The sequence below is a fragment of the Gallus gallus genome, chromosome 1 (assembly GCF_016699485.2).
Source record: "Gallus gallus isolate bGalGal1 chromosome 1, bGalGal1.mat.broiler.GRCg7b, whole genome shotgun sequence".
NCBI classification, from domain to species: Eukaryota; Metazoa; Chordata; class Aves; order Galliformes; family Phasianidae; genus Gallus; species Gallus gallus.
This window is the reverse complement of record NC_052532.1, coordinates 132,819,645-132,839,213: the sequence shown is the minus strand read 5'-3', so window position 1 is coordinate 132,839,213 and position 19,569 is coordinate 132,819,645. Positions and strand designations below refer to the sequence as shown.

The 19,569-nt window shown below is 43.2% G+C and overlaps 1 protein-coding gene across 6 annotated transcripts in view; it reads left to right on the top strand.

The window, feature by feature from the left end:
• The window catches only part of AFF3 (AF4/FMR2 family member 3), a 331,214-nt gene that overhangs the window by 259,584 nt on the left and 52,061 nt on the right, over window positions 1-19,569 (top strand). The gene's annotated exons all lie outside the window — the stretch shown is intronic.

The window sequence follows — 19,569 nt, the reverse complement described above, 5'->3', positions numbered from 1 at the left end:
TGCAGGGAAGGCATGCGGGCTCCTCAGCCACTGCAGCTCTTTTGATGGAAACCAAAACCCAGAAAGCTGAAATGGCTCCAAATTTGCAATGTTTCTGTCTCAGTCAGCATTTCCAGGTGGTCTGCTCGGCGACATTTTCTTTGCAAATGATCAGAGAGCTCTCCGCTTTATTTTTCATTACTGCTGCTTTCTTCTGGGGCCCTGTTTCATGGGAGAATCCAAAATTGGAGGGCTTGGTTCCATCCTAGAACAGGGTGAAGTTTCAAAATCCTCCTCAAAACAGAAGACCTTCCTCCTCTCAAGGACACTATTTATAGTAGGCTGCCCTTTCTGCAGGCAGAGAAGGGCCAGATAGTATGATGACTTTGTGCTCTCATGTGTTTTTAACTTAGATGAAAAATTAGGTCTGGCTTGAAACGATGTGTAAAGAGTCCATGTTCAGATATTACACTTTTATAACCTGAAAATGATATAATTTTAGAAGGCAGAAATAAATAGAAATTACTTAAATTAAATTAGGTATTTTTTTTTTCCAAGAGGTATGATTTAAATGAGACACATTCTATTCTCTAACACAGCCTGCAATCTTCTGGCATTTTAGCAAAAATGGGAAATTATTTATTTTAAAGGTAGGTATTTTATGCCTAATGAAATTTACTTTTCATACCAGTGTACCTTCTGGTATAGAGATTTTAAAGGTCTTTTTCACCCTTAACTCTTCCTGCTTGCGTGTCTCCTTCTCACACACATTCGCGGGGAAGAGAGTAGGTCCTTCCCTGTGCAAATCCAGCACCCAAATAATTCACAAATAGCACTCACTTATTATTTTCTGGCGCAATCAAGCATAACTGCTCTAAATGAACAAACAGTTTGTCAAAAAACAAAAAACAAAAAAACAAAAAAAAACCCATACCAGGGGAACAGGGTTAAATAATCCCATGATTCTGATTTACGCAACAGATAAAAATCACCCCAGAAGTCACAGAGACCTGCCAAGTAAATCTCTTGCTTCGTAATGATCCTTTAAGACACTTTAATTTGCTTTTGTGAGTCTCTGCGCTGGCGCTGGCTTTAGCTCGTGCTGTAGGTGCCCAGGGAGGTCTGTGCTGGTTCATATCCAGGTAGGTGGTGACTGCTGATGGTGCTCATGGCAGTGCCTGGCTCCCAGCAGCCCTGTGGGAGGTCACATCTTCCTTTATCTTCCTTTCCACAACCTGTTTAGAGTGGAATGAGATAAAACAGACACAGAGCCTCTATCACAGTCATCACCCCTTCTTGCCCCCCTTCTTTCCAGGATATCACCAACTGGGCCTTCCAAATCCTTCCTGCCAGTTTCCTCAGCCTCCCTTGCTGGCTCTCTGATCATTACTTATGGCACCTTTTCTCCCAAATCTGCCCTTTCCCTGCTCCTCAAAACTACTCACACCCCACAAGGACACCTGGAGCCTTCCCCAGGACACCACCTGACACAGCCCCCAATTGCTGGAGTGGTTGGCCTGCCTTCCCACCACATGGGGAAAAAAAGGCCACAGTGAAGGTCAGGACAAGTTGTCTGGTTTTGTGGCACCACAGACACCAGTGTAAGGCTCTTGCCAGCATATGGTGGGACACAGACTGGCCAGGTAGCAGTGAGGGAACAGCGCTGACACCAACACAGTCACCCCTTAGCCACCTGCCCCCAAAATCCATGTAGGATTTCTGCCTGCCCCTTGGATCTTCTCTTTGCAGTTCCCTACAATATCCATCACTCATCCCTGCTAATAATGCCTGCGAATACTGATGTCCTGAAGCTGCTTCTTTTAAGGTCGCCATGTCCCTTCTTCTAAAACTTAATAAACTTGATACTGACCATGTGGAGCTAGGGAGAGTTTGTAAATATTTGTATCAACAACATTATTCCTTTGATAGCAGACACTAGGACAATATTTCCCACATTAAAGGGGCTCCTGGGGGGGGCTTAGGAACTCTAGCCAGGCTAAAATAGTTGCCTGAAGGAAGAGGAAAAACCTTGGAGAATTACCAGACTCTTTTTTTTTAATTTTCAGACAAATGGACTTTTCAAACTTTGCCCTGAAAAGAGATCTGGTCATGACCTACTATAAATCTCCTATGGCCATTTAAAACCTCACATAGCTCTGGTTAAACAGCATCGCACCAGACAAAACCTCCAGGGCATGAGGACATTGCCGCGTTTTTTTCCCTTTCAAGCTTGTATATTGTCCTCATAACATATTGCCAATGTTCACAGGACCAAATGAGACTGTGGCCTTTCTTTAATGTACTCAGTGCTCTTGTGTTGAGAGCCTGTGAGGTCAACAGGAAAACATGGGATGAAATCTCGGCTGAGTGTCAGTCTTTCCCAGGCTTCCTGGCAATTTCCAACTTCTCACTCTATTGTTTTCACTTAATAAGACAGAGCTTGTCTTCTGCTCGATATAAAAGGAAAAAAGAAAAAAGCTAAGACTCAGAAAATGAGCAGTTTTGTAAAAGCCTGGCGGATTCCCAGTGTGCTGAAACTAATGACAAGCAGCACGCTCATTTTTCTGGTTCGAAACTTCTTGGTGCATCATGCAAACGCCCCCCAAGGAACAGCTGGAGGGGAGGGAAGGGGGGGGCAGAGCACAGAAAAGAAGGGCATCGGGCTTCTGACACAAAGGCCATAGCCCACAGTTTTGGAATAGGGAGGCTGAAAGGTGGAGCCCTCACAAGAACCTCATCTGGGGCTCTTCCAGCTGTTGGATCAGCTTTCTTCTCCTCTTGGAGGGGTTCGCAGCACAGCACCTCTCTCTGAGCTGAAGGGGAGAACAACTGCAGAGTCGGCATTGCAAGCCCAGAGAACAGTTTGAGAAAACAGCAAAACCCAAACACTCCTTTGAGATTATCCCTGTGTAACAGATACAGAGACATACTGCGACCTTAGGTTCAACCTGTCTTTTCGTACCATTTTCTGTATTAGCATGTTGTCTACTCGTCAGCTGCCACTGAATTTGAATCCCAGACTGCCAATATTTTCTGAGTATTGTGGGAAAAATGTATGTATTTTCCTAAACAATTACGAGTGATTTAATGCTGGTGAAAAGTGTGAGGTTGCTACCTGATTATCCAGGAATGTCTCAGCTGTGTCTCAAGGAGATCTGCCTGGCTCCCGGAGCCTTGCACAATTCCCATGCATATTCTTTACCCATGCAGACAAAGAGCAGTGTTAAAGCCGGCGAGAGCCTTGGCATTCAGTGTAGGAAGCTAAGCTGAGCCAACACCACATAATTTTCAGTGAAATGCATTTCATCGTTCTCTTAGATTTGGTCAAAATGTAGAATTAGCCATTCATTAGCATTACAAGAGCCATGACAAATTTCTCTCACTGGTCACCGTGCACTGCTGTCCTCCTCTACCTGCATAAGGTCTCCCAGGTTGGTTAGAGCAGACAATTAAAACAAACGTGCCCTACCCAAATTATTAGGGTTGCTTTTATGGCCAGAAGTCTGGTACCACCGTGGAGCAGTAGTAAATTGGGGATCTGTTTTGAATTATTCATATGCTGGTCATTTACCACATCACATTGCAGCAATCCCTGTGAATACCCTTTCTGATTAAATGAGGGAACATCCAGAAAATGAATTGTCACTGCCCCACGTGGAGAAGATGTGGTACAGTGCCACAAAGTACTCTTGGTTTCTTCAGAGTTGAGCTGCCCAGGGATATCATGCGGCAGTGTTTGGCTGTTGAAATGGGAGGTTAGCTGGAGAGGACTGGGAACTGCAGAACCCAAAACCACCTGGAGCCACCAGTCGCTTCTTTAGTTAATCCAACAGCTACAAGGATGAAACAGGGGTGAAATGTGGTTGGTCTGGCTGGTGTAACAAGGGAGATCATGAGGGAAGGTAAAATCTGGAAGGAGAAAAGATGATCCTCTGTTAAACTAAGAAATTGCACAGTGGGTTTTATTAAAGCCACACCATGCCTGAAAGAAGAGATTTTATGACAGTTTTCAGGTTGCGGTAAGCTGCAGTTTGATTGAGTCAAAGCTTAGCCTGTGTGAACATTTAAGGTGCTTAAATGTACTCTCCACACCTGTGCTGAAAAATAATTACCCCCCAAAAGTCACACTTTTTTTTTTTTTTAGGAGTGACACCCAACTCACATAGCAACTGCGATTCTAAAATTAACAACATGTGTTTCTGAAGCCAAAATGTGAGACGGGTTTGCTTGCTTAGAAAGCAGTTGCCTTAGGTTTGTCTTGCATCTGCTAAAGAGCTTGTTAAAGGTCCTATTGCAACCTCGAGGGGTTCCCGGTTTAATTGCTAACTAAGACAGCATTTCAATAGCTTCATTTTAATCTTGCTACCATCTTGAGGGAGGCAGAGTTATTTATTTGGTTGCAGAGCTGCACGGCTGGGAAGTATCTGATTCGAGTTACATACATCTTTGGTTGACATGACTCATGTTACAGCTGAACCAAATGATCCAGCTCTGTACACTAAAACTAAGCAAACAAATTTAAAACACATCGCTGCGTTAGTAGAACCACAGCTAACTAATTAGCGACGGGCAACATAGTCATCAAATCAAGGCCACGATCAAGACCTGAACGAATGAATCAGAGCTTTAAGTTATCAAAATAAAAATAAAAATAAAATAAACCACAATACCCTATCACATTTAATGCAGAAGGTAATCAGCTTTAAATTGCCATGAGATGGGACTACTTCCAGTTAGTCTTGTACGAGAAAAAACTGAAGAGAAGCTGGCTCATGTTTTGAGCAGGTTCCAGGTTCCAGTTGGTGGAAGGCACTGACTGAGGCAATCAAGGACTTCACTCATCGCTCCTTGCCAGTGGTGCAAGGAGGACTAGTGCTAGTATGGTTCAGCTGAGGGAAGTGCACTCATCAGAATGAACTCATTAGTGATAGACAGTTTAGCATCTCCTTCTTACCTCACGTGATTATCATGAATGATAAGTCCTGCTCTTATCCTCTCCTGATCATCAAACTCGAATCAGAGATCATTCTGAAAATGATATGCAGTTGCAGCTTTTAAATTAGATTCAACATTTATGAAAAACTGCTTTTTGAAGGATTACTAGGTAAGAACTGTGAATAACTTTTGGAATCATTCACCAGGAATAAATGACAGATTTAAGAGTCTGGCATTTGCTGCTAGGCTAGGAAACAATTAATAGAGACCTTTTTTCTTTTTTCTTTTCGTGGCCACCTATGTACTCATGCACATGTGAAATAAGATCCTTCTCTTAAAGGAAAAGAAAGCATTCAGACTTGTGCTTTCTTCTGAAAGATCTTTATTTTGCGTGGTTGCTGGCTGCCAGCACAACCCAGCAGAAGTTTGAGCAAGCATAATGACAGAGCACCCACTGGCTTCTCCTGCTTGGTCACACACTGCAGTCATTAGGCTTGGTTGGACAGTCTCCCTCTGGCAGTGAACCTGGGGCCCTTTGGTCAGGTTCTCCCCAGACACCATGGGGAGCCAAGTATGATGCAGCTGAGAGGCGCGGTTTCCCCCCTGGTCTTAGATGACAGTAAAAGCCAGAGAACTGGCAATGCATCTCACAGCCCCTTCCTTTTTCCTACTTATATAGCAGGAGGCTGGTTTCCCAGGTACGGTCAGTACGGCCTGGTATCTAGTTTGTAGATTGCTGTTGAATATACCCATGGCCTTGCAAATGGGGATGATTGGTTGGGCCGAGACCCACTTCTCTCCTGTGTGGTTTGTGACTCAGTGACTAACATCAACCTTCCCATGCCGGGAGAGCATTGAAAACTCAGGCTCAGCCGGAGCCACCTCCTTGGGGCTCGCTAATAACTCTCTCCATGCCTTGCCTAATAACAGTCTTTCCTTTGCCTTCAGTTAGGAAGCTAATAGGAATCCATTTGCAGCTTGCCCTGACGACTTCTATTCTAAGACCACAGCTGGCCATTGTGCTTTTTAGCAGATGAATTCCAGTAATCATTAAACAAAGTTGCCTGGGGTCCACTCCAAATCTGGGCCAATGTCACAGCCCTTACTCTTGTGTCACACATGCTGGTGTGTTTCATCCCCTAAAATTGGTGTGATTTGTGAACAGTCAGTGGCTGTATTTGCACAGCATCGGACCAGTACTTATTTCCAGATAGCCATGCTGCTTTTCATTTCATCTAGAATCATGCTGCCTAACCCCAGAGAGCACAGATGAAGTGTGCAAAGTCTTAGTCCATGAGATCATCCCAGTAATTTGTAACTGCAGGCGCTGTCTGCCTAACTTTATTTCCCCGTGTTCAATAATTGCGATATTGTGTCTTTAAAACCCACAACAACAACGAAATCAAAACAACCTTAAATAATCCACAGACATATGGAATTGTTTTACGAAGGAAAGTCAATTGCTGGGACCCCTTGAAAATGGAAATCTACCAAGGAAACCCCAGCAGTCTCTTTGACAGTCTGCTCTAAAACTTCTCACTGCTTTGATGTTGTTCACAATTTATGCTCCTCAGAGGCTCTGGGATGAAGGAAATCATCTATTTTAATAATGTGAAACCTTCTCCTGGTTGCCCGAGATGGGAATTCCTGCTCTGTTTCCTGTGCCTCTGAGAGGGCCAAAGGGGGAAGAAGGGCTTAAAACCCACGTGGCTGTTACTGATCAGCACCACAGCATCGCCTGCCATTCGGAAATGGCTGTCCACACATTGCCTGTCTGTGATTCAGGAGGGTATGCTTAGGAAAGCTGTCTGTTTCAGCTCAGTCTCCACAGAAATGTAATCTCACCGTATTAGTAATTCATAAGGCTATGTTATGGGGTGACAATTATCATACACAAGCAGTTATTGGGATAGTCTCTCTAATTCAAAATTATTTTAATTACTAGCGATACCTGTCCTTTTTCTCTCTCTCTCTCTCTTTTTTTTTTTTCCCTTTCTGTGCTAAGTGTCCTCTCGATTCAAAAATTGCCACTGGGCTCTCACCTTTGGTAATTGCAGTTCTCTGTGCTGAGTGAACAAAGGAAAAATTAAACTGGAATGTAGCAGGCAGGCAGAATAGGAAATATATGTTCCTGCAGGAGAGCTACTCTCCTCCTAATTACCCTGCAATTGCCAGGTTCAAAATCTAATTTATGAGCAGTATAGATAGAATGGCCACATTATTTCATGATGATTTTTTTCTACCCTTGATTTCAGAGAGGAAGGATTTTGCAGCACGGCGCATTGGCATTGTCAGCAGCTGCTCTGGGCAGTGATGCCAGACAACTACACTTGAGAGAGACTCCAGAAAAAAATTGAAAGCAGTCTCCTAACAGCATGGTTTTATAGAAGGAGTGCTATAAAGCAGTTAAATGAATAAAGCATGACCTGATGGGCTGCCTCAGACCACATTCAGAAACAGACCCAGAAACGTATGAAGGAGAAAAGTTTCTCCAGCCTGCTGCTGCTGCGCCTCCTACCTGCTGCAAAATGCCCCAAACACAGCATCTCTTAACAACCCCAGAGTCTATTTTACTTTGACAAGCATGGAGCAGCCTGCTAAAGTGTGGAGTAGTGAGTGAAACCGCCGCCATGCAATGTCTGGATGGCTCATGGTTCCAGCTGTATGGATCTTTAAGGTCCCCTAACCTAAGCTGTTCTGTGATTCTCGCTGGGCAGATGATCTACATCATTCCCCTACTGTACATGTTTCAGTCACCAGCCCCATGGATAAACTGGCTCTGTAGGCTTCCTCTCCCTCCCCCTGCCTGCAGTTCTCCTCCAGACTCATTTTTGCTTGCATCATATCCCCATTCTTAATCCAGTTATTTCACTGCCGAAACCCTTCCAGTTAAAATAAGAGAAATGAATGCTTACATTTAAACTGCCATTGCGTTTTGCAGTCAACAACCCTATAAAGCTGGTTTTGATGAGAAAGTGTATACCTTGTTTGATGCGGGTTGTCTGCAGGCCCAGAAAGACAGGAGTGCTTTGTCTTACACTTGGGCTTGTTTGGAAGGATTTATTCACAACTGTGGGATGGGAAAGTTAAGACAGAAATGAGGTACACAGGCATCTAAAGTCACTTGAGAAGCCCTGAGATAGGTGAGGACATCCTTATGGGCCTGACATTCATATTGCAAAGGCAGCTAAAGACTGCTGAGCCTATGCAATGGATGATGGCATAGAGGCAAGCAAAAGTAATCCCTATACATTGGGAAAAAAAAGTGTGGGGGGAGAGGCAAAGAGAAAAGGGACAGGCAAGAGGAAAGCAAAATAACAAAAGGGGAAAGGCAAGTGCAAAGGCATGGGAGGAAGCTTGCTGACTATGGGTGTGCCATGCAAGTCTGAGGGTAAACTTCCCAATAGCTCATTATCTCCAAGCTGTACATAAAGCCCATCAAAATCTTTCCGTGTTGCAATATAAGTCCATAAGAAAGTGCTCTCTCCTTTCCTGAGAAAGTATTTGGTTATATCACTTGGGAGTTTCACTCTTAAGCATTCCCTTTCCGTTTCAAGTGCAGAATGCAAACAGAATGCTCTTAGGAATAGCAGACGCCTGCCCTGATTTGTTCTTCCAAGGTTTTGCTTTTCCTTTGCCCCAGAGGAACAGTCTATTTTTATTGACTTTTATGATTAATAAAACTGTCTGAAACCCTGCTGGGGTCTTCGTGCTAGTTATCAAAAGAAGTCATCTAGTCCTTTCCCCTAACGTCTAAGCTAATGGCAAAGACCCAACACTTGATCTTTCTCCCCAAGCCTCAGCTTGTCTAGCAAGGGTTAGAGTCATGTCGGGATGGTAAAAAATCCCAAGGAGTGATTTCCTTGCTGCACAGACTGTGGAAAGCCATACTCTCCTGGAAACCTGTCTGTCTCATCTTCTTTGCAAAGCTCTTGTGCAGAATCTCCTGCTCTTCCCCCGCTGCTTCCCAGCTGAGGCAGATGACCCGATACGCTTCTAAAGAAATGCAGAATGTATGTCCTAGCAGCTGGATGCTGAACTTCCAGCATCAGCACATGCCGACTCCTATACCTTTTCTGGCCTCCTGCTGGATAGCACTGCTAAATGTATGCTGGCACTCTGAAGAGGCCCACACTTCACACAGCATATCCTGGGGAAGGACCTCAGACAAGTGGGGAGAGAAGAACTATAGAATGGCTTAAGTTGGAAGGAACCCTAAAGATAATCCAGTCCCAACCCCTGCCGTGGGCAGGGCTGCCCCCCACCAGCTCAGGCTGCCCAGGGCCCCATCCAACCTGGCCTTGAGCACCTCCAGGGATGGGGCACCACAGCTTCTCTGGGCAAAAGAGGAGCAGCAGTAGGGCCAGTAAGCCTGGGGGAGAGCAAGGAGGGACAGCAGCATCTTGCTGTGGCACGGGGAGGGAACAGTGCTGAGCAATGCTTCTCCCTGCTTGCCTGCCCTGTGTTTGTATTTCCTTTGTGCTGCTTCAGGAGAGGCAGGGAGAACAAAAGCTACATTGAGGAATAGGCAGAGGCATCTATCCATGCCTCAGAGATACTGTAATATCATAAGAAATCTAAAAAGATGCATGGCAGTTAAAAAACAGCAAAACATACAAAATGCGGATTGAAAAATATATTGGAAGATATGACAACAACTACATCAGGACACAGCGTGGTGTAAGACCGGCCTTTTTTCATTAAAATGACATACCATTCTGGTGCTTTTCCTACTAGATGGTAGTGCATTTTACAGAAAAAAAAGGATTGATAACATCCTGGAGGAGGGTGCAGCTGGGGAGCCACTGAGTCCAGACACATCGATACCACATTCTAGATGAATAAAGCAAATAAAATTATATTTGCTTCGTAATTTATTTCTGCCTCCCCTCACGTTCTGTGTGTGCATAAACAAACCTTACATTTACTTTCCAAGGGTGATGTCTAAGGACAGGATGCAATTCACATTTGATTTTCCTTTGAATTGTAAAGGGCAATTTGCATAACTCTTTCTTAACGCAGATTTGTATATTTGTGCTTATCATACTTTGTCATTGTGTTTCATGGGACAACTTTATGCAATACAGCTGAGGAAGGGACAGCAAAGTTTACTAGTAGGGGCCACTGTCTGTTTTAAAAACCTTCATCAAGCACCTGCACACTGTTATGCTGTGTTTCAGTGAGTTAGATCCAGATACCCTCAATAGGAAGACCATTCTTGGGCTCCATGAGCACCTCCGTGTACTCCCATTCAAGCTTTAAAGGGTGACTTTACCTACCCAGAGTAGGGGGTCAAGAATCTGAGCCTAGTCAGAATGGGAGAATTTTTTTCCCAGCAGCAACCATCAGCAAGTATTCAACAGCTGAAAATTGGTTTGAAACATCCTTTCTTTTTGAGCTAGCATGTCAATAGCAGGTAAACAGAATTTCCTGGGCAGCTCTTTCTAAAAACACATTAAAACAGTTGCGCGTGTTGCCGGAAAACAGGCTGTACTTACATCAGAACGGAGCATAGAAGAACCTTTTATAAGCCCTCAAATAATCTCGAAGTAATTAGCTTTTAACATCCTCTCTGCTACAATTCTGAGCTTTATTAGCTGTTCTGCTTGCCATTCCTGAGTCTGCCTAATGTCTTCTGTAGAACAACTATGCATTTTTCTCAGGCATTTGTCATTTCTTGAAACATATAAAAGAGAGCGCTCGGATTCCACTAACAGACCATCTAAATGCTGCTCTGCATAGGAAGTGATATATGCTGACAAGGAGTAGAAGTCAAATTTTCTTTATATGGTTCTTTATGGTGAGCAAACCTACTTAAAACAAGCTTCTTCTCAAGGCAGCATATTGATTAGAGCTGACGGGCCGAAAAGACCTTTGGGAGACAACAGAATATGGCTTGAGTCAAAGAGTAACACTAAAGCTGGCAGCGGCAACATTAAGAGTCAGTAAAACCTGAGAGAGTTTGTCTCACATCAAAATTTATTGCACCCATTTGGACGGCCATTACGGTAGTTAGTAATTTTATCTGCACAAGTTCATCTGTATTTGGACTCTCAGAGCTTGGCGAGAGGCCTTGCAAGACAGAGCCATGCACGGGGCCCCATACTCTGAGGCAAAGGACTACCGTGCTGAGGCAAGGCCCAACTGCTTCTGGAAATTAGCAAAGGCTGCCTGCATCGCTGGGCAGTGATGACAGGCATTATGTTAATGGTAATTCTGCAGTAAGGCAATGGCAGGCCAAAGCAGACAAGGATTCTCCTACTCTGAAGTTCAGTCTTCTGTGGCATCTTAATGAAGTCACTCAGAAGCAAGAATTGCTGGGTTTTGGGGGGATAGAAGTGCATCTATGCTTCATGTTTTAGGAAATAAATGAGACAAGCAAAGCAATCACCAGGCTGATCTCCAGAGAAATGGTATAAAATTCTTCTGATGAGATATTTTGAAGATGGTGGATTAATGCCACTCTACATTTTCCAAAAAATGTTTTGCATTGCTCCTTGCTGTGACTATTCTGATACTGAGCGACTTTATATTCCTTTCTGCACTTCCTCCCTGTCATTTGACCTGTAAGCACAGAATGCATGCTCCTTAACAACCTCATCTGGATATTTATCCACAGAAATACATGCTCATCTAATCCTTTTTCTCATAACTTGACAAGATAAATCCTGCATAAACCTTCCAAAGCAGGCCCTTGCCTAACCTAGTTTCTGACACTTCACTATAGATAGTCCATACTTTTACTGATGATCTGTTCCGGTGCTTAATTATGTTTATTTTTACATTTCTCCCAAGGCACTGAAGCGTATTGCACAAAATAGTAAGCTGGTGGGGCCACCTCCAAAATGGAGAATGTATTCCTATCATTGAATCTGAAAGGAGTTCAGCTTTAATGCCATGGTGCAGTACTGGGTTAGAAGTAGATACACACACTGCGTATCATCTCTAATCCTTAGGACAAGTGGAAGGAAGCTGACTGAACCATGAAAGAGTATTTATGGATCTGAAAATAAACCTTCTGGACTTCCATTCCAAGTCACAATGAATATGGCATTGGGCATACCAGGCATACTGTTTACCCTTAGAATCCCAGATCCCCTCTAGTCAATCAAAAGAAGTTGGAATCTCTATGGGGCATTTCTGAATAGTCACAGTTAGGTCTTGTAAATCAAAGGCAGAAGAAGTGGATGCATATAGTCCCAGTATCCTATACCTCACGGGCAAGCTTTATCAAGATTCAACCAAGAGGGTCTAGTTCCACGTTAACTCAGCTACATTCTTCTTTAGTCACATTTTCAAGCCTTACAAAATAGATGAAGTTCTGATTGTGCAAGTCACAATCCTTATTTATCCACAGTCAGCAAATCACCTTAGTTGAGATCTGCAGGTAACCTCCTGCCAGATTACTTATAAACAGTCCCATTCAACCCTTACCAAAATGAGACCTTATTTTCATTGACCTCACCTAGCACTCACCAATTGCTTACTTTGCTGAAGTACAAGGATGTCTCCTACTGTTGTATGTGATGTTAACATTTCATGAACAAACAACTCCTACAGGACTCTCCATCTCTATCGAAGGGGCTTTGCTCCAGAATCATTGTTCAGGTGGTAGGGTTCAGATGCTCAGGTGTTCCCCCATGATCAAAAGAACTTCTGCTGAGCCTTGTGGCTTTTACATTAGCCCACTCTAATGAGACCTTCTAACAGCTGAGCCCTGAACTCGGTAATCTGATCTCACCTGGGCAAATGAGCTCATGCTCTCTGGAGACAGCCGGCAACTACGTGCAGTAACTCGTGATGCTGCCAGGAAAGGAATTCTGTCAAAGCATGGAGGGAAGGAGAGACAGGTGAGAAAGAGAGAAAAAAATGGAAAGTAACAGTTTCCAGAAGAACGCACTTGGTTGTTATGAGGAATCATTAAGTGCCAGAAAGATATCCAAAACTTCTGTTTTTTCAGATGTGGAAAAACTCTGCCTGACCAAAGGCTCAGATACTAGTAACATATATGTGCCAGTGCTCAAAAGAGTCCTTTTTCCTTCTTGCAAAGTCTACCTGAGGGTCAGATTCCAAAAATGAAAAAAAATACATAGTTGAAACATTCTAGAAAGTACTGTAAAGTGTGTACTTTCAGTATTTGTCTTCTGTACAGTATTTGTTGCCACTCTGAACAGGCTGCCCAAGGGCAGTGGTGGAGTCACCATCCCTGAGGCATTCAGGAACTGCATGGATGTGGCATTGAGGGACGTGGTTAGTGGGCATGGTGGGGATGGGCTGGCAGTTGGACGAAATGATCTTAGAGGTCTTTTCCAACTTTAATGAGTCTATGATTTTATTATTAACGAACTGATGAAGGAAAGAGAGAAAAAATGAAACTTCTGGGGCACATGTGAAAGAAAGCACATAAAAGCTGTTGCCCTTGGTCTCAGGGGGAAATGAAAAGCACAGTCCTGACTGAGTCTTCTCCACAACTTCTACCGCTTGCAACTTATTTCTGTCCTGAAAGTTCTCCATAGAAATGGTTTCCCAATTTCACTCTGGGGACAGGAGGGTGGCTGTTTATAGGCTGTTCTCAAAGCTGTTCATCATTCTCCAGGTCATTGGTCTAAGGGCGTGTTCCAAGGACAGCGCGGGCTATGTAGGCAGCGCTTCCCACTCTTTAAGTCACTGTATGTTGAGACGTGAAGAGTCTAATTATACTACCAACCTAAAAAGACTGCGAGGGCCCCCTTCTACTGAAGAGTTAATTTTCCTGGACCAGAGAATTTCTCCACTCATATTCAGCTGATGCAAGGTCAACGACAAACACACCGAGGAAGTCAGAGTTGCTTTATTTTTCTTGTGAGCAGGTCAAATAAAACACTGCTGATGCTCCATTTATCTGGAGCGACAAGCAAACACTTGGCAGCGGTGGAAAGCATACACTGGGATCTGGCAGCGGGCTCCTAGCACAGCTGTCAGCCCGCTGACTAATCACTTCATCCCCACGCTAATGCTGCTCCAGGTCTATTGGACCCTTTCATCTCAGATATACCGGCGCACACTCCTTCTGATAGAGCTATTTATACAAAGATGTCACTATTAATTGCCGTGTTGCATTTTATTTTAGGAGGGGATTTTAGCCAAGGTTTTTTCAGTGATTTTTCTCTTTCCTGCAGTAGTCCTCCAAGGCGGGAGCTGTGATTCTGCTACTGGCATCAACCAGGCCTTAAATAGATACCCCCCAGCCAGACTCAATTCTCTGGAGGGCCGTGTGTGTGCGTGAGCCTCATAACTTGTTTTTCTAAATGTCTCTCCTTAACAATTTGTTTTTCTTTGGCGGCTATTCAGGCAATTAAGCTGCAATCACACAGGGCACACCTCACTCTCTGCAAAGACCAGATTTACCTTAGGTTTGCATTATCAGATGATACTTGCAGTCTTGTCAGCACAAACTGTTTAAGCAACTCCCAAGGACAGTGTTAAAATATAGGTGGGGCCTGTGAACTCTGTTCTTGGCAGCTGTGCTTTATTAGTTGTGCTGTGCAAAGGTGGTGCGGCTAAGGTAATGCGGCGCTTCCACAGGAGCTTTATATATTGTGACAAGCCAAACGGCCTCCAGGACTCTCACTCATCATGACTCCCGTTTCATACCTCATCTGTTACAGGAATGAGGTATGAAAACATTTCTCTGTTTCCGAAAGGTATTAACAGACTCCTGGGAAATCGTTTACCTGGAGAAAGGAAATGCCCAGCCTCATTTTTTTTTTTTTTTTTTTTTTTTTTTTGGCTGACCATGGCAGGGCCAGCTGCTTTTTTTGTTAGTGAACAATAGGTTTCCAGAACGGGCAACTGTAAAGAACTCAGACAGCTAATTGGTTTCATGCTCTCAGTTAGCGAAGGTACAAAGGCATAAATTTGTATCACTTTCATACTGTGTTCGCAGCGAGGATATCCAAGTGCTTTTTAAGCAGTTACAAAGGACATCTCCCAACAAACTTGAGGGTAGGCAAGTTCGGTCATTCCCGTTTACGACTGTGATGGGGACCAGGTGAGGAAGGCAGAGCCTTAGAAGTTTGGAATGATTTGGTCATTCAGACATGAAACGGCAGGCCTAAACCTGGAGCAGAGACTGCTTACACTCATGTTGTATGCAGGAAATGTTAAATGCAGAACAAGCTTTCATGTTTTAAACCCTGAGGATATCTGACCGTCCTCAAGCAGATGCAAATTTTAGAGTTTGTGGTATCGTCTCCCTTTTCTCAGCATGACATTGGCCCAAAATGAACGGATGACTTCCAGACTCATGCTTGTCAGCTATCCTTATTGGCCTATTCCTTGGCATTCCACAGTTGCCTCAGAAAATATGCCCATGTGTTCTGTTCCAACACTGGGATGCCCTGGTAGGTAAGTCCAGGATAGCCTCCACGTGGTAAGCATTCATCAGATGTTCTCGCTGAAAGAAAATCTGAAAAATACTCCGGGGCAGCAGCAAGAAGTGGGCATTTCCATTGTGTCTGTGATTCATTCACAATTACCAACACAGGAATTCCCTGCTGTGTGCATGAGAGGCTTGCAGTATCTTCAGTGCCAGGCAGCAGAGATAATTACATAGATCTTGGCACCACGCTCTCAGTTTCTGCTTTGAGGAAGTACCATGTGGAATTTGCTTCTCACAACAAAGGGTAAAGTGTTTTCCATAAAAGACCTTCACTAGGCTTTAGGTTGACTGCAAAAGGGAAGAAGGAAGTGGTGTTTCAGATACTTTAATCCAGAATAAAAATAGAGACTCTGCCAACAGATCTCTAAACCGTGGAATATGTTTTCATCACTAAGTTTGAAATATCATTTCTGAGTCTTGGTCAGATTTATGGTTTGATTTAAAACAGTGTGGCCTAATTGAAGTCAATGGAGCTGTGACAGCTTATGCCAGCCAAGGGACTGGCTGTCTGTTTCGGAGTATTGTTTTCCCACAGTTGTCGTTGTTCCTCAAGACAGTGATAGGTTTTCTGGGCATTTCAAATACTTGAAGCATTCATGAAGTCTTTCTTAGGATCTTTTCCTACAGTTGTAGCATCTGCAAATTTAGATCTCCTTCTCCATGTTTACCTCTCAACCTCGACATGATCCTTAACAGCATCACTGGTTTATTCAAGTCATCTCTTTATATTAATGGTATCATTGCTCTTTCATAATGGTAGCCTGGGTCACTTAGTAGTGGGACAGTGCTTGTTGGATGGTCTCACTGCAGGGTGAGAGTTAAAAGAAAAATAGTTTAGGTGATTACAGCAATACCGGTGACACTGGGTAAATATTGTCCCATCTCCAGACAAGGAAAAATATAGCAGATAGTGTCTACTTGTGTTAAAGAGCTTTTTGCTAAGAAGACTCTGGATACAATTGCTGCAAAGTGGAATTACACAGACTGTCTGGATCTCAAAATATGAAGCATTGGCATGCTCAAAGCCTTTGTTGTATTTTCAGAGAGTCACTCATGTTTTCTTGGTACAAATGTGATTCTCCTTTGCCTTGCATTCTTGATAATTTCTACCTGTGTAAAGTGGGTATCATGTAGTAATGCAATAAAGAGCTGAAATGACAAATTCTTTAGTGGTTATTTCATTTTGAATTAGTTTAATATTGCTATCAAACACTTGCATTTTGGCAAAGGACTGCATCTGTTTTACATCTACCTTGATTAGGCGTCCATATTTTCTGCCTTTGAAATACTGAGGCTGAATTCCTGCAGTGCAGTGTACACTTAGCTACCCAGGAATTTCTGGTGCCCAGTGCTCAACACCATGATTTATTGTCATGACAAGCGGCATAGCTGTAAGCAGTAGCTTAATAGGAAGCGTGAAGCAGGGCCCAGATCTGGTCTAACTAACCTCAGGAGGTCTCCCGAGGGCAGCTGAGGTAATCTGATTTAGGAATCTTCACTGACTGAGTAGCAAACACCTGCATCTTCCTGTGCAAGTGTTTAAACCACCTCAGTACTGTCCATTGTCTGGCCATGGCCATGCAGTCTGGTGGCTCTAACAGCCGGTCCCACCACACCTAACACCTCAGGCTCTTCCAAAGAGTGAGGTGACTCCCGTTCTCATGCTGGATCTCAGATTGGTTTGAGAGGAGAAGCAGCACTGATCTCCCCAAATCAGGGTATTTCTGAGCCCCCACATCTAAGAAACATTGAGTAAGCTCCATGTGGTCAGGATAGCTGTCTATAGTTTCTGCCTGTGGTCAGAAACTTCAAGTGTTTTGTTGGTTATGAAGTGCTTTACAGGATTTCTAGCACCTTTTCAATGTATTTGCTCTCCTAAGCCAGAGGGTGCATGTGGTTCTTACCCAAACTGTTGTTTAATAGCTTAAAATAAAAATATCATTTCTACAATGTAGTAATTAATTCTAGAGTATAAGGCAGTTGCAAAATATGCATGAATGTTATGTGCCTCATCATTAAAATGCAAATCGGTATTTTATTTTGACTGAATGATCTTGCTTACATACTTCAGGGAGAACAATCCAAAATGGAAGTCACAGCTCTGAAATAATGGTCACTTTTTTGAAGAAAGCATGAAAGAATGTGTAGATGTTTTCATCCTGGTCACTGTAATGTAATGAGGATCCTTGTAAAAATTCACTGTATTTAAAAATGGAAAGGGTAAAAAGGGGACTACAACAGTATCAGCGTAAGTGGGAAAATATTGTAATGTTGTTCGGTTTCTTCAATATATTGGCTATCATTAGAGCAGCAAACATAGATCTCCAGATGTTTGTGAAGAGTCCAACAGTTATATTTTATATCTATGGCTGTAGTAACAATTTCTATTCAGCAGCCTAGAAAAACATTTCATGTCACAACAGGAAAGAAATATTACTGTGGGTTTTTTTTTTTTTCTCCCTCATCCCCTATATAGCAATTCTGAATACTTCAGTCAATGCCAAACAAAAATTATGGTTTAAAAATTAAAACCACAATCACTGGGGGCAGGACATAAATGTGCAGATGTTCTGTGATGTTGAAGAACTTTTCAGGCAGCAGTCACAATGCTGTTGTGGAGAGGATGGGGAATCCATCAGAGCTGGACACTGTCAAAAGCATTCCCTAAGTTACACTGTCAGAAAAGGCACTTAGCTTTTCATATTCCCTTAAGGAAAAAAAAAAATCTGAACCAGAAAAATCACAGTGGCCTCTATATAGCTCTCACTATTTTATTAGCAAGGGATTGACTATAATCTGTTAATGTGAGCAGTGCAGATCTGGAGTTTTCTGGGCAGCCTGTGCAAGTGGAAAACTACATTGTCTCAAAGTAGTGCACAAGGCGTCAATTTTCCTTCCCCAGGAAGGAAAAATTTTACAGGCTTCTTAGCTGTTACTGTTTCAGGCACCTTAATGCTGTTACACAAATGACTGCCTGAAAATCTTGCATTTTCCACACCTGCCTGGTCCGACAAAGGGACACAATGAGCAACATCAAAACCAGCAGAAGGCAAGTTCTTAAAGGCACAAATATACCTATTACATTAGCGTCTGTGTATGCTGACAGGCCCCCTGCCTCCTAGAGCTACGTGCATGCAGGCACTTCTTGAAGGTGATGTGGTTGGAGCACTGTGTTGTATGGGACCGGTGTTTCAGTGGGGAAGGGTTGGCATCTGTTAAGGGAGACAGGGATAGGGCTGGAAAGTGTGCACTGTGGGGAATCACAGACCTGAACCCACACCTCTTATGGGTTGGCCTCTTCTCTAGCACCAGAGCATGCCTGTTGTATGCTGCTTGTGTCAGGTATCAGATCCCAGTTCTCCACAATGAAATGCACCATTGGTAGGTAAAGATAAGTCATTAGGTGCAACATAGCTGAACTGTAATTAATTATTAGATATTATTTCTCACAAAATGCTTCTCCAAAGTTCCCATTGCATTAGCCACAATATTGGACTGATGGAGCATAAACATGGGTAATGATAAACATTGGTGAGCGGAGTTGGGAAGGGTTGGTTATTAGGGTACCGGTGTGTTTCATGCGGGGTTTATTTAACAGTCTTATTAATGATCTGGAAAAGGAAGTGAATAACCATTTAATTAAATTTGCATTTGATACTAAATTAGAAGTTGCTGCAGACACCTCCGAGGGCAGAGAAGTAAATCAAAAAGAGCCAGAAGCGTTAGAAGCATGTACAGCAAAGAAGAAAATGAGATCTGGCATGGAAGAAAGAAAAAAAAAACAAAGCAAGCTAATCTCTCTGGAAGCAAGTAATCTAAAGTGTAGCTATCAGAGGAGGAACTCTGGAGAAAGAAGTGTTGAAAGAGATGTAGGAGTGTTAATGGACTATATATTCCATCACAGATCTGGTATATGTTTACAAAAGCAACAGCATCGAGGAGCAGGGATGTAATAGCCCTTCATTGTAGGGCTCTAGTGAGAACCATCTATAATGTAGCACTCTGTTTTGGGCATCCTGTTATCAGAGAGATATAGACAAATTGGAATGAGTTCAGAAAAGAGCCATAAAAATGATCCTGTATCCCCGGAGATAATGACTTATGAAGAAAGATCAGAAGAGGTATATGTGTATGGCTTTGTCTGGAAGATGACTGAAGTAGGGCAGGAAAACAGTCTGAAAATATGTGAAAGGAAAAAGGGAGGAGGATAATTCATCACCGAAACTATTAGTAAT